This window comes from Ambystoma mexicanum, chromosome 5p (assembly GCF_040938575.1).
Source record: "Ambystoma mexicanum isolate Mex_15411 chromosome 5p, UKY_AmexF1_1, whole genome shotgun sequence".
Classification (NCBI taxonomy): Eukaryota; Metazoa; Chordata; class Amphibia; order Caudata; family Ambystomatidae; genus Ambystoma; species Ambystoma mexicanum.
The window spans coordinates 5892148-5905087 of record NC_090930.1 but is presented as its reverse complement, the minus strand read 5'-3'; positions in this window follow the sequence as shown (position 1 = coordinate 5905087).

The window sequence follows — 12940 nt, the reverse complement described above, 5'->3', positions numbered from 1 at the left end:
CAACAGCAGGGGAAGCAAGGGCTTCCGACCCTTCAACAGCAGGGGAAGCAAGGGCTTCCGACCCTTCAACAGCAGGGGAAGCAAGGGCTTCCGACCCTTCCACTCTTCAGCAAGACCAACAGCAGGGGAAGCAAGGGCTTCCTACCCTTCCACTCCTCAGCAAGGGCAATAGAAGGGGAAGCAAGGGCTTCCGACCCTTCCACTCCTCAGCAAGGGCAATAGCAGGGGAAGCAAGGGCTTCCGACCCTTCCACTCCTCAGCAAGGGCAATAGCAGGGGAAGCAAGGGCTTCCGACCCTTCAACAGCAGGGGAAGCAAGGGCTTCTGACCCTTCCACTCCTCAGCAAGGGTAATAGCAGGGGAAGCAAGGGCTTCCGACCCTTCAACAGCAGGGGAAGCAAGGGCTTCCGACCCTTCCACTCCTCAACAAGGCCAACAGCAGGGGAAGCAAGGGCTTCCTACCCTTCCACTCCTCAACAAGACCAACAGCAGGGGAAGCAAGGGCTTCCGACCCTTCCACTCCTCAACAAGACCAACAGCAGGGGAAGCAAGGGCTTCCGACCCTTCCGCTCCTCAGCAAGGGCAATAGCAGGGGATGCAAGGGCTTCCGACCCTCCAACAGCAGGGGAAGCAAGGGCTTCCGACCCTTCAACAGCAGGGGAAGCAAGGGCTTCCGACCCTCCAACAGCAGGGGAAGCAAGGGCTTCCGACCCTTCCACTCCTCAACAAGGCCAAGAGCAGGGCAAGCAAGGGCTTCCGACCCTTCCACTCCTCAACAAGGCCAAGAGCAGGGGAAGCAAGGGCTTCTGACCCTTCCACTCCTCAACAAGGCCAACAGCAGGGCAAGCAAGGGTTGCTGATGCCGAACGACTGAGAGGGTGTCAGCTGACAGCCCTTCTCTAAGGTTTGGATAAAAACATTTCAAAATCTTGGGTCCAGAGCATAGTGTCAGAAAGATAGAGGGCAGAGTGTATTGCCTCCCCTTACCAGGGCGCATCCTTTACCCCTTTAACAAGAGACGGGCTGGGAGGGCAGCAGCTGCAGTTGGGTGTTCCACTGGCAAAGGTGGGAAAGAGTTCTACTTAGAAACCTAGTGTGTGTGTTTACACTGCCTTATTCGGCAGTTGCCATAAAAGCACCAATTTCCATTCATAAAACAACAAGCAATAAAATCATACACTAATGATCTAAATAATAAAATACCATTCATACATTATCAGTTAAAGATTCATCCGATTCCTTCCCAGGTACCTAAAACAGTTGATCTATACAGATACACCCATCACTAAAAAGGTTCCTAACAGATTCAAATGATAAGATCACCTCGCTTCTGGTTACACCCACATCCCCCGGTTATACCCTCGCCCCCGGTTACACCCGCTTCCACCAGTTACACCCACTTCCCCTGGTTATACCCTCACCCCCGGTTACACCCACTTCCCCCAGTTATACCCTCGCCCCCGGTTACACCCACTTCCCCCAGTTACAACCATGTCCCCCCGGTTATACCCCGCCCCCGGTTACACCCAGTTACACCCACTTCCCCGGTTATACCCTCACCCCCGGTTACACCCACTTCCCCCGGTTTTACCCCCAGCCCCGGTTTCACGCTCGCCCCCGGTTACACCCACTTCCCCCGGTTATACCCACTTCCCCCGGTTATACCCTCACCCCCGGTTATACCCTTGCCCCGGTTACACCCACTTCCTCCAGTTACAGCCACTTCCCCTGGTTATACCCTCACCCCCGGTTACACCCACTTCCCCCAGTTATACCCTTGCCCCCGGTTACACCCACTTCCCCCAGTTACACCCATTTCCCCCCCGGTTATATCCCGCCCCCGGTTACACCCACTTCCCCCAGTTACACCCATTTCCCCCCGGTTATACCCCGCCCCCGGTTACAGTTACACCCACTTCCCCGGTTATACCCTCACCCCCGGTTACACCCACTTCCCCTGGTTTTACCCCAGCCCCGGTTTCACGCTCGCCCCCGGTTACACCCACTTCCCCCGGTTATACCCACTTCCCCGGTTATACCCTCACTCCCGGTTATACCCTCGCCCCCGGTTACACCCACTTCCCCCAGTTATATCCACTTCCCCTGGTTATACCCTCACCCCCGGTTACACCCACTTCCCCCAGTTATACCCTTGCCCCCGGTTACACCCACTTCCCCCAGTTACACCCATTTCCCCCCCGGTTATAACCCGCCCCCGGTTACACCCACTTCCCCCAGTTACACCCATTTCCCCGGTTATACCCCGCCCCCGGTTACACCCACTTCCCCCAGTTACACCCACTTCCCCGGTTATACCCTCACCCCCGGTTACACCCACTTCCCCTGGTTATACCCCCGCCCCCTGTTTCACGCTCGCCCCCGGTTACACCAACTTCCCCGGGTTATACCCACTTCCCCGGTTATTCCCTCGTACCCAGTTCCACCCTCGCCCCCGGTTACACCCACTCTGATCTTCTCCACCACATCAGATGTAGATATTTTGAAATGAAGAACACAGCATTTAGGTCACTGGTGTTTTTACAACATTCCAGTGCCAAGCGTGTACTCCTGATTTGTTTGAACCTAAGGAATGAGATGAGGTATTTCTTCCTGAGGCCCATAAAACCAACACAAAACACTAAGAAATGGGTGACTGTCTCTGGCGCAGCACCTCACATCGGGCACCTCGGGTCGTTGCAGGCTTCCCATTTGGAGGTGTAGGGGCAACGTTCAGAATATTGGTTCACAATATAATGAAGAGGGCACGGTCATACCCAGGTCTGAGCATGCCCAGGTAAGCCTCATAGCCCGCCACGGGCTTGGTACTTAGATAGATTGTGCCGGTACTAATCTTCATAACATCCTGCTGCATCCGGCCGTGGCTGGACTCTCAACTTGCTGATGTAACTAGTTCTTTGGTATTAGTACTCATGGACTCATGGACTCAGGGCAGCTCCGCGGATTCGCCACATGCGACCTCTGACCCTCTAAGTGCACAAACCTGAACCATTGATGCGCATCAGATATTTCAGGACAGGTCGATGATACCCGGTTAAATTAGGGTTAGTCCAAACACGTACCCTGTACAACAATGGTTTTATTTCCCTAACTACAGCAGCAGGATGTTAATTGCGCCGCCATCTTGTACTAGGCATGTGTCACCCCTGGAGGTAACATTAAGAAGACCCTAATGAAGTTATTTTCCGACACACTGAGAGACTGAACTTTTGTGTGGCCCCGTAATTCACCTCCATACAGGGCCGCTAATAGTGCTTGCGCTTCATACATGAGCTGGGCAGGTTGGACAGCCCCTCTGCCATGACTGTAAAGACCCTCCTAATGGCTGCACACTTGTATCCATATTGTCTCTTTAAGGTGGTGACCCACCCAGGTTCTCTCCTGGAACCTAATCCTCAGGTCATTAAGGGCTGAATCTCCCGCCAAGCCTCCTGCACGCCCATTCACTCCAATGGACGTCTCACCCGCCAAAAACAAAATCGGGTGATATCACCCGCCTTTTCAGCGCAAATGGTTGAGCGCTATGCTGTTGCAAAGTGTGGCCGTGAACCAGGTTGTTTAATTTAGGGCATTTTGCAGACCTGTGCCTGAACGCCATGATTTTTGTTTTTTCCATGTATTCGCTGTCAAAAGTGGCCAAGTTGTGCTTAAAGCCCGTCTGTGAGGTGCACAGGATCACCGCGTCATCCGCGGAGAGTAGCGCGGGGAACCTGTCCAATCCCAATTTAGGGGGGGGTCACGACACTGTGCCCTAATGTCAATGTAAAGACAGAGCAGAAGGGGGGGGCAGCACACACCCCTGCTAAACTCCCTCCCTATGTCCAAAGACTCAGTGAGCTCACACCCAAAGCCAACCCAAGAAACCGAATGTAGGATGGACCCTCAACCTACTTCTAAAGAGTCTGAACCTGCAAGTGACCGGCATTATGTCCCAGGTGGTGTCTGCGCCTTCCATCTTGTTGCAGCCTCTGAGGGGCGACTTCCTGTTTGCTACACAGCTAATAGATGCCTATTTCCACCTCATATATCTCCTTGTCAGCAACAGCTCCATTGGTCAGCAGTAGCAGGTCAGCACTACTAGTTCTGTGCCTCCCACTTGCTCTCAGGTGGGCTTCCGGTGATTTCACCAAGGTATTTGCCCCACATCTGGGTCTATCGCGTGCCGTATGGATACTCATACACTGCTGTCCGCAGGATTGCCTGCCACACTCCCAATCCCAATCCCTGGTCTCATGTGACAAGAAGCACTCATGGATGGGTACTGAACGTTGCAAAGGCTGACATGTATGAGAGCCATGTTCAAGAAGGGGGTACATTGAAGCATTTGACCGGGCGCTACTCTAACTTCCTGGTAGGCTTTCTGCTGATGGCTATCACCAAGGGAAACACCTATACTCTGGCTGTAACCAGAAACTATACAAATAATTCATTTGTGATCTACTGCAGTACAGTTTGGGTATATTTTTGGTTAATGTGAGATCAGAAACATAACCTCATAAAACATACTTGTGAACATTCTATTTAGGAGAAAAACTTAAAATGGTTCAATATGAAATAAAATCAATTAGAATTGAATTCAGTGCAGATGATTAGTTGTTAAGGTGTTTATAGTGTTAAAAGGTTTGAATTTGTTAACCAAAACACTTTAAAAAATGTATATTCTAAAATTGTGTAATAGAACTTGGTGAATTAGACAAAACGTGTTTCACTCTGCTATTGAGCTTCATGAGGGCCTGAAATAATTTTTATTATGTATCATGTAACAGTTCAGAAAGCAATGGCCACTTCCTAAACTGTGGCCACAAGCTCCTATCTTAAAAAGGTCAACCACACCAATAATGAACAAATTAAAAAAAACAGAAAATGTACAAAGCTGAAATGAGAGATGGAAAGAATGGAATAGTTTGTGTTTGCGAGTCATTGCAAACCTATTCCTGCTGATTGATCGGCTACGGTTGACATGCATGTTTTCTATTCTGAACACTGCACATGAGTCTGTCCTAGTTCATGATGGTCTTATTAACAGTGTAATATTTAATAAAGCCCACCTAGTTCTAGATTGATTTGTAAATAATTTATTCGGGAAATAAAGGAGGTTTCATGACCAAGTGATGCAAATGGATTTGAGTTCTCACCTGGGTGTTCTGTACTGATCCAGTGGCATGGGTTAGCTTTGCTATCTATAGAATGGATGCGAGTTCTCACCTGGGTGTTCTGTACTGATCCAGTGGCATGGGTTAGCTTTGCTATCTATGGAATGGATGTGAGTTCTCACCTGGGTGTTCTGTACTGATCCAGTGGCAAGGGTTAGCTTTGCTATCTATGGAATGGATGTGAGTTCTCACCTGGGTGTTCTGTACTGATCCAGTGGCATGGGTTAGCTTTGCTATCTATGGAATGGATGTGAGTTCTCACCTGGGTGTTCTGTACTGATCCAGTGGCATGGGTTAGCTTTGCTATCTATGGAATGGATGTGAGTTCTCACCTGGGTGTTCTGTACTGATCCAGTGGCATGGGTTAGCTTTGCTATCTATGGAATGGATGTGAGTTCTCACCTGGGTGTTCTGTACTGATCCAGTGGCAAGGGTTAGCTTTGCTATCTATGGAATGGATGTGAGTTCTCACCTGGGTGTTCTGTACTGATCCAGTGGCAAGGGTTAGCTTTGTTATCTATAGAATGGATTCTTTTCTCACAATGTATGTTTATGAACGGCCCTGATCTATTTTCTGCTTAAAGCAGCTGATGAAAGTGAGCGAGAAAACCCTATTTCTAGGCTAATAATTCGAGTAGACTGCGTCTTATCAAAAATAATTTGTCATTGATATTTAATTAGCACCCTGGTGGAGGAATCAGGGGGGCCTCCCTACCACTCGTGAAGCTTGGCATTGGGACCTTACCTCATGGCCTCATGGTGAAGCCTGCGTCCTGAGACACATCTGACCCGGAGGCTGCCATCTTACCTGCGGGATTGCAGATAAGTGTTGCCCTGCTCACCCGCACACTCACCCCCACCCTATGCCCCATTTTCCTCTTTCGCCCACTCCCCCACCACCCCACTTACCTGGAGTTTCCACGTCACTTGCCAGCACCTGCAACACTCTGCAATGGCCGCCAGGGAAAGGGAGCAGGGGCTATGTGTAGCTCCATTCTCCATTCCATTCCCTATGGCGGACATCTTGGCTTGTAGTTTGGGTTGAGTTGGGAAACGGCAAGTGTGCCATTTCTCAACTAAAAAATAAATCTATTAGCATCCCAGTAAGCATGCCGAGATGCTTATAGCAAGGAACAGTTCCGGGTGGGGGTCTTTACCGGGTATGATAATGCCTGGGTTCACACAAAATGCCTAAGGAACTGCCCTGGTCATTACCTGATCAATTAAAGCCCTCACTGATTGGGGGCCAATGCTTAATTAAAGCTAGTTTACTCTCTTTTCTAGATGGCGGCATTCAAATTACCAGTGAGTTAGGTCAGCTAGGGTCAGCTAGGGTCAGCTAGGAAGCCACGGGCAAATGATCATTCACTGCTGATCCTAAATTCAGTGTAGTTCAGGAGCAAGTCTTTCTTCCTCTTCATAGAGCCTAACATATGTAGCTTTACCTGAAATATGTACTGATCTTTTAGAACCCAATGTTTCTCCAATTGTTTTTGGGGCAGGGAGAGATAGTGTCAACTGTCCTTACACTTGGGTACGCATCCAGCCTACAGCACTGGTACACATTCCCTTAAGGTGCTAAATTCAAGAATGCCAGTGTTACTCCATAACAGTATCTTTCACTCTTGTCTTCTAAATCTCCTTGGGGTACTGTCTGGAGGATGCCCACCTATTCAAGGACCTCCCATGTCAGCCTTCCTCTTCCAGGGCCTTAACAACGAATGCAATCAGGACCGTTTGGGGGGACAACTATGGCTCCCTTTTGGCACATGGTGGTCAGTCCCAGGAGCTCCAGAACACTTCATCCATCTGGTGAGTGTTGTCTTTGATCCTCATGGCTCTCAAAACATGTTCCCCTTATCTAGGAGGCTGCAGGCTTTGATAAGGATGGACCACCAAGTGGGCATGTCCTATGAAAACAGGCACGGAGGCCCTTGACCAAACCGATTGGTGATTGTGGTGCTTCAATTGGATCTTTGGGCAGAGCAAAACATGAAATTAGTATCTGCAACATGCATTCCTCGAGGAGATGCCTTCAGCAGGGGTTCTTACTCGTCCTTTTCATACTTTTCATTTGGACTCCCTTTGCAGGACCCGTTTGAATCTCACAGAGGACCTCACCTCCATGGATAGTTATGCGGTTATTGTATCCTTGGAAATGGTAGCAGATGCCATGTCCTGGTCTTGGTCCCATGGTCCTCTCTTTCCTGTGATGCCACAATCAGTCCTCAAGATTAAGAGGGATGGTCCACTTACTCTAAAGGACCCTTGGTGGTGCAAAAAGACATTGGTCTCCTGGGTTCTGGTGCGGGCCTTAGCACCTGAGGTGTTCTATTCACTTCTATCGAACACCCCTGAGGGGGCCAATTCTGCCAACCTAAACCCAGGTGATACTATGACGTAGCTACTCAGAGGAGGGAATGTTCTGGGGAAATGTGGACACATATAGCATTAGTTATGCAGCCGCCCAGGCATCAGCCATCTTGTATGTATTTCTCAGCCATTGGTCTTCATTCAGGCATCAGTGTCTTCTGAAAGGTGAGCTTCCATTGTACTCTGACATGTTTATATCCTTGATTTCTCACAGGATGGACCTGGCAGCTTCTGCTTTGAGGACTTAACGTGTGGCCATTACAGCATTTAGGGAGCACTGAGGTAGGATGTCTGATGTGGCACTGTAACTGCTGCCAGCTTCTTACTCATGCACCCTCCAACCTGGCATGTTCTTCCCACTTGAAACCACCCATTGGTAATTACTGCTCTCTCTTATACCCCTGGGTGAGACGGATTGTAGTTGCAGTTGCATATGGCTGGCCAATGGGCACAAACCCCTCCCCTTATGTTCCTTCCAGAGGCTTTGGTCCCGCAGCCATCGCCGTCATTTGTTTTGAAAGTAACAGCCAACTTCCAGCTGTTCCAGGAACAAGTTATCCATACTTTCCGCTCAGTTATCCATACTTTCCGCTCAGTTATCCATACTTTCCGCTCAGTTATCCATACTTTCCGCGCAGGCGTCCTCTGAGTCTTCTGAATGCCTCTTAGATGTGGGCTGAGCAGTCTATTTAGACAGAGGATCTGAAGTTGTGTTGTAGTTTTGGTCATGGTCATGAGAGGGAAAGGCTTTCTACGACGACATGGAGTAACTTTGTGACAGGCCTTTGGAATGATCTACCAGGGGTGTGTCTGCACCAGTGGCTGGGATGGGGCACATCAGAGATGTGTCAGGCAGCCACCCGTGTGTCACCTTCTACTGATTGTTGTGTCCATCCTCTTAAATAAATGGAAGTGGTGAGGATCCAACTCTGTTCTGATTGAAAGGCTTGTCATTTAGTACTTCCTCATGAGTGTCAGGCCTGGGATAAGGAAGAGGGACAAAGAGGCAGGGCCATGCTTCTATACTCCCACTATTACTCATCCCAGTCCTCTTTCCCTCCCATCCTCCCATAACAGTGCCAGCCATTTATACGTTGTTTGCAGTTCCAATTTGCAATTCTGCTTGGAAGACATGTCCTGGAGGCTTCAAGATTGTTTAAGGTCAATTGATTCTGTGCCTGGATCATTCTGACAGCCATCGGATGGACAGCCATAAGGATTGTTTGGAGCGGGTTGGTCTGTGGATGCATCATAAGCGACTTGGGTTTAATGTGCAAACACGCAAGATCTTAATCTGTGCATCTCCTTCCTATAGACCTGCTAAAGGCTGTGATTGGACTATACCAGAGGATTGTCCAGTATAGGATCCTTGCATGGATGATCTTCGGTCCAAAGATGCTGGTTACTGTCCAGCTCCCTCTCGGAACGTGCAGGATTTAGACGTCTGATTATCTCTATGGTCTCTAGGTCTTTTTTTTTTTCAATTATGCTCCTTAAGGAGATTTTTTTTATTATTTTGCCTTTCAGCAGAGAATCTAATTGGTCAATGCATTTGTGTCCAGTGTAGGGAAGGCACGGCATCACAAGTATGCCACTGACACAATGGATAACATTTGTAAAAACATTATTGAAATGGTTGGGGTTGGAGAAACTCCTATGTTGCCCTATAACTAAGAGGGGAATAGTCTTGACCATCAAATAATGAATAACGCAGTCCTAGTGGAGTCCGTGAATTCAAAATGCCCTATGCTAACAAAACCTAATGCCTGCCCTATCTCTTGTACAAAAAGTGGAAAAAGGAGAAATGAATGCAAAGGAAAAATTAGTGTTCAAAAGTGCCTGATCCCGGAGACGACCAGGGGGCGCGGAGCATGACGGACCTCTGAGGCTAGAGCTCTGCCACCACCACAGGGCCTAGCAGGCTGAGAGAATCCCCGGCCGGGATTTGGAGCTAAAGCCGAGAGAGGTCGGCCCCTGAGCGGCCCGCCCGAGGCGCCACACCGGTGCGGAGACCCCATCCCGCAAAATCACCCCAAATCACCCGAGCGCCTGAGAGAGCGGCACGGGGCGTGCTGCCCCCCCGCCCAGAGCACCACGCGTTCTGGACCCGGGCGGCGACTCGCACCCCAGGGTCGCGGGCCCCGGAGGAGAGGCCGGAGAAGACAGGAAGGCGCGGGACCCCCGGCTGCACACACGGAGGTGAACGCGTAGGCCAGACGCCGAGAAAAGCTCCCCCGAAGGACGCGACCCCTCATGAAGGGATAATGTGTTGGCGAAAGCACCGGAGCACAATGCCACAGCAATACGGTACAGAGGAGGAGACGGAGGCTGTCCGGGGGTGACAGCAAAGAGAGGAACATCGGACCAACTGAGGTGAGGAGGGCACACCAGATGCCTGTCGACTCCCGGGCAGGACCAGTGCGCCCCCCTCCCTCGGGATCCTACGAGGGTCGAGCCTGGGCCCAGAGACACGCGCCGGAAACAGCGAGAGGTGAGGAGGGAACCGGCATGACGGGGGCGCGGAGAAGAAACCCCCCCCACCGGCCACATCCACCTAGCGCCATAACGCTGACCCGTCCCGGTCCTGGGGTTGGGCCTGAGAGGCATCGCCCACATGCCCTGCAGTGAAAGGACCAGGGGATACCCCCTACCCATGAAATCACCACTTGCATAACGCCGCGGTGCAATGGGAAAGCACCGTACTGGAGCCCCCCCGGCCCCAGCCGCCTGGTGACACAACGCAGACCCGCTCCAGTCCTGTGTGGGGGTGGGAGCAAATTCACCTGTGTTAAAAAGGACAGGGGATATAAACCCAGGCCCGTGACGCCACCACCGGCAAAACATTGCGGGCCGCCAGAGAGCACCACACCGGGGAGGGGCGCCCCCAGGACAAAGAGGTAGCCACCAACATTAAGGGGACCCACAGAATCCCACAAGAGGAGCCTCACCAGAGACACCGTCCTGAGGGACACAGAGGGAGCCACCCTGGAGCAAACCTCGCCCTATAATTCAATCCGCTCGCTTCAACGTTTCCGTTGGACACCCTCAACCCAGAGCGGCAACCCCGGATCTACCATGTCGGCAGAGGCGCCCCCCCCACCACGGCACTTACCAGAGAAGACCTCAAAGACATCCTCCACAAGATCAAGGCTATTCGGTCAGACATCCAGGCCCCTGTGGTAGACCTAAGGGGGAGAGTTGATACCTTTGAAGATAAAATTGAGGGCATGGAAAACAATCATCTCCAAATGGATCTACTGGACATGAAATATGAGGCGAGGCTGACGGACCTGGAAGTGAGAGAAGAGGACATGATCCTGAAGATGGATGATCTCGAAAACAGGGAATGCCGTAACAACCTACGCATCATAGGAGTGACCCAGCAAAAAGGAGAGACAGCAGCGGAGGTGGGGCAGAAGGTCCAGGGCCTAATAAATCAACTCTTTGCATTGAAAGGGGGAAAGGAAGTCCAGCTATAAAGAGCGCATCAAGGCGGTGGTGCCAGAGGGGGAGGCCCTAGATCAATTGTGGTGCGCTTTCTCCGCTACAGAGAAAAGATGGAGGTCTTGGAAAAAGCTAAGAAGCTGGGCAACTTCCTCTTCGAAGCGGACACTAATAAAATCTTCCAAGACTTATCCGCACTCACGCTTCCCTGTAGACGAGACTGTCGCCCGCTCACACAATGGCTGACAAGTCAGGACATAAGGTACAGATGGTCGTTCCCCTTCGCTCTTTCCTTTGAGAGGGCCGGAGTGGACTACAGAGTAATTAACGGTAAGGAGGCCTCACAAGTGTTGCAAGTGTTAAAGGGGGACACTCAGACAGAAAACAATGAAGAGGAAATACAAGCATCAGCAGAGAACAGTAGAGAAGCTGAGGGCCCCTGGTCCACGAAGAAGAAAGCGAAGGGTAGAAGAAATTTCAGGAAACCGAATACCCCAACGAGGAACGAGGCAGAAGATTAAGAACGTGATCGCGCCCCAACAAAAGTGGTTAAGGTAAAAGTCCTGATGTTAGTGAGATGAGGGGCCGGGTGGAGACCCTTAGGCTGGGTTCACTTAATGTCAAGGGTCTAAATTCACCAGCGAAGCGCTCCCTGCTGGGGAGGGAAATGAAAAACACAAGATTAGATGTCCTCATGGTGCAAGAAACTAGGACGTTAAAAGGGCAGCAGAGGGCCATTCCGGGAGCACACGTGGGTCAGACCTTTTGGGCATCTGGCCACTCTAAAAAAGGGGGTATGGGTATCATTCTGCATAGAGACCAAAAGCTCACGGAAGTGTCACGGTGGGAAAGAGAAGACGGGAGAGCCATGGTGGTGTCGGGTAACCTAGGTGATTCAAGGATTTCCCTGGTAGCAATATACTGCCCCAATGTAGGCCAGAGTGAATTCCTCAGAGAAGCACTGGGAGAAGTGATGGCAAAGACGGAGGGACTCCTACTCATGGGGGGAGACTTCAATATGTGGGCGGATTGGGAACGAGACCATAGCGGTGAAAACGCCCCCCTAGACAGTCATGGAAGAGGACCCCAGGGTGGCTTCAGAGACCTGATGTGGAGTTATGGGCTGGTAGATATTTGGAGGGAATTACATCCTACTAGGAGGGGATACACTTTCTTCTCCGCCGCCCATGGTACGAGAACCAGAATTGACTACCTATTTGCGGGGCATTAGCACTTGAGTAGAATAGAGGCCTGTGAGATAAGGCCGTCCAGCTGGTCGGACCATGACATGGTCTGGTCAGACATCAGCATGGCAGGCCTGAAACCCAGAGACTCCTATGGAAATGCAATGACTTCCTCCTCAGAGATGTAGTTTTCAAGGAGGAAATGATAACAGCAATCAGTGAATTCTTTGAATTTAATGATATGGGCGAAGTTAGCTGTGAGATGGTTTGGGAAGCAGCGAAGGCCACGTGGAGGGGGAGACTGATTAGCGAGGGGGCTTCCAAGAAAAGACTCAGGACCCTTCTCGCACATAAACTGAGGTCGGAAATACTCCAACTAGAGCATTCGGAGGGAAGGGGGGACGAGGAGAAGGAAAGAGACCTGGATAATGCAAGAGGGAAGAGACAGGAACTGCGGGAACTGGAAATGGGCAAAGTGGTGGCTGGCCTACAACACCTCCGCCAAGATACTACAAGAAAGGTGACAAGGCCGACGCCATGCTGGCAGCCAAACTCTGTGGCCAGAGAGCGGATAGATGGGTGACCAAAATAACAAGTAGTGTGGGAGGAGAGACATCGGACCCGGAAGGCATAGCCGAAAACTTTGCAGGTTTCTATGAGACTCTGTACACAAGGGAAGGCAACATAGATCAGGAGGAGTTGGGTACATACCTCGGCGGGGTGACCCTCCCCGCCCTTAGCCCCACGGTGGTGACCACTTTAGATGCCC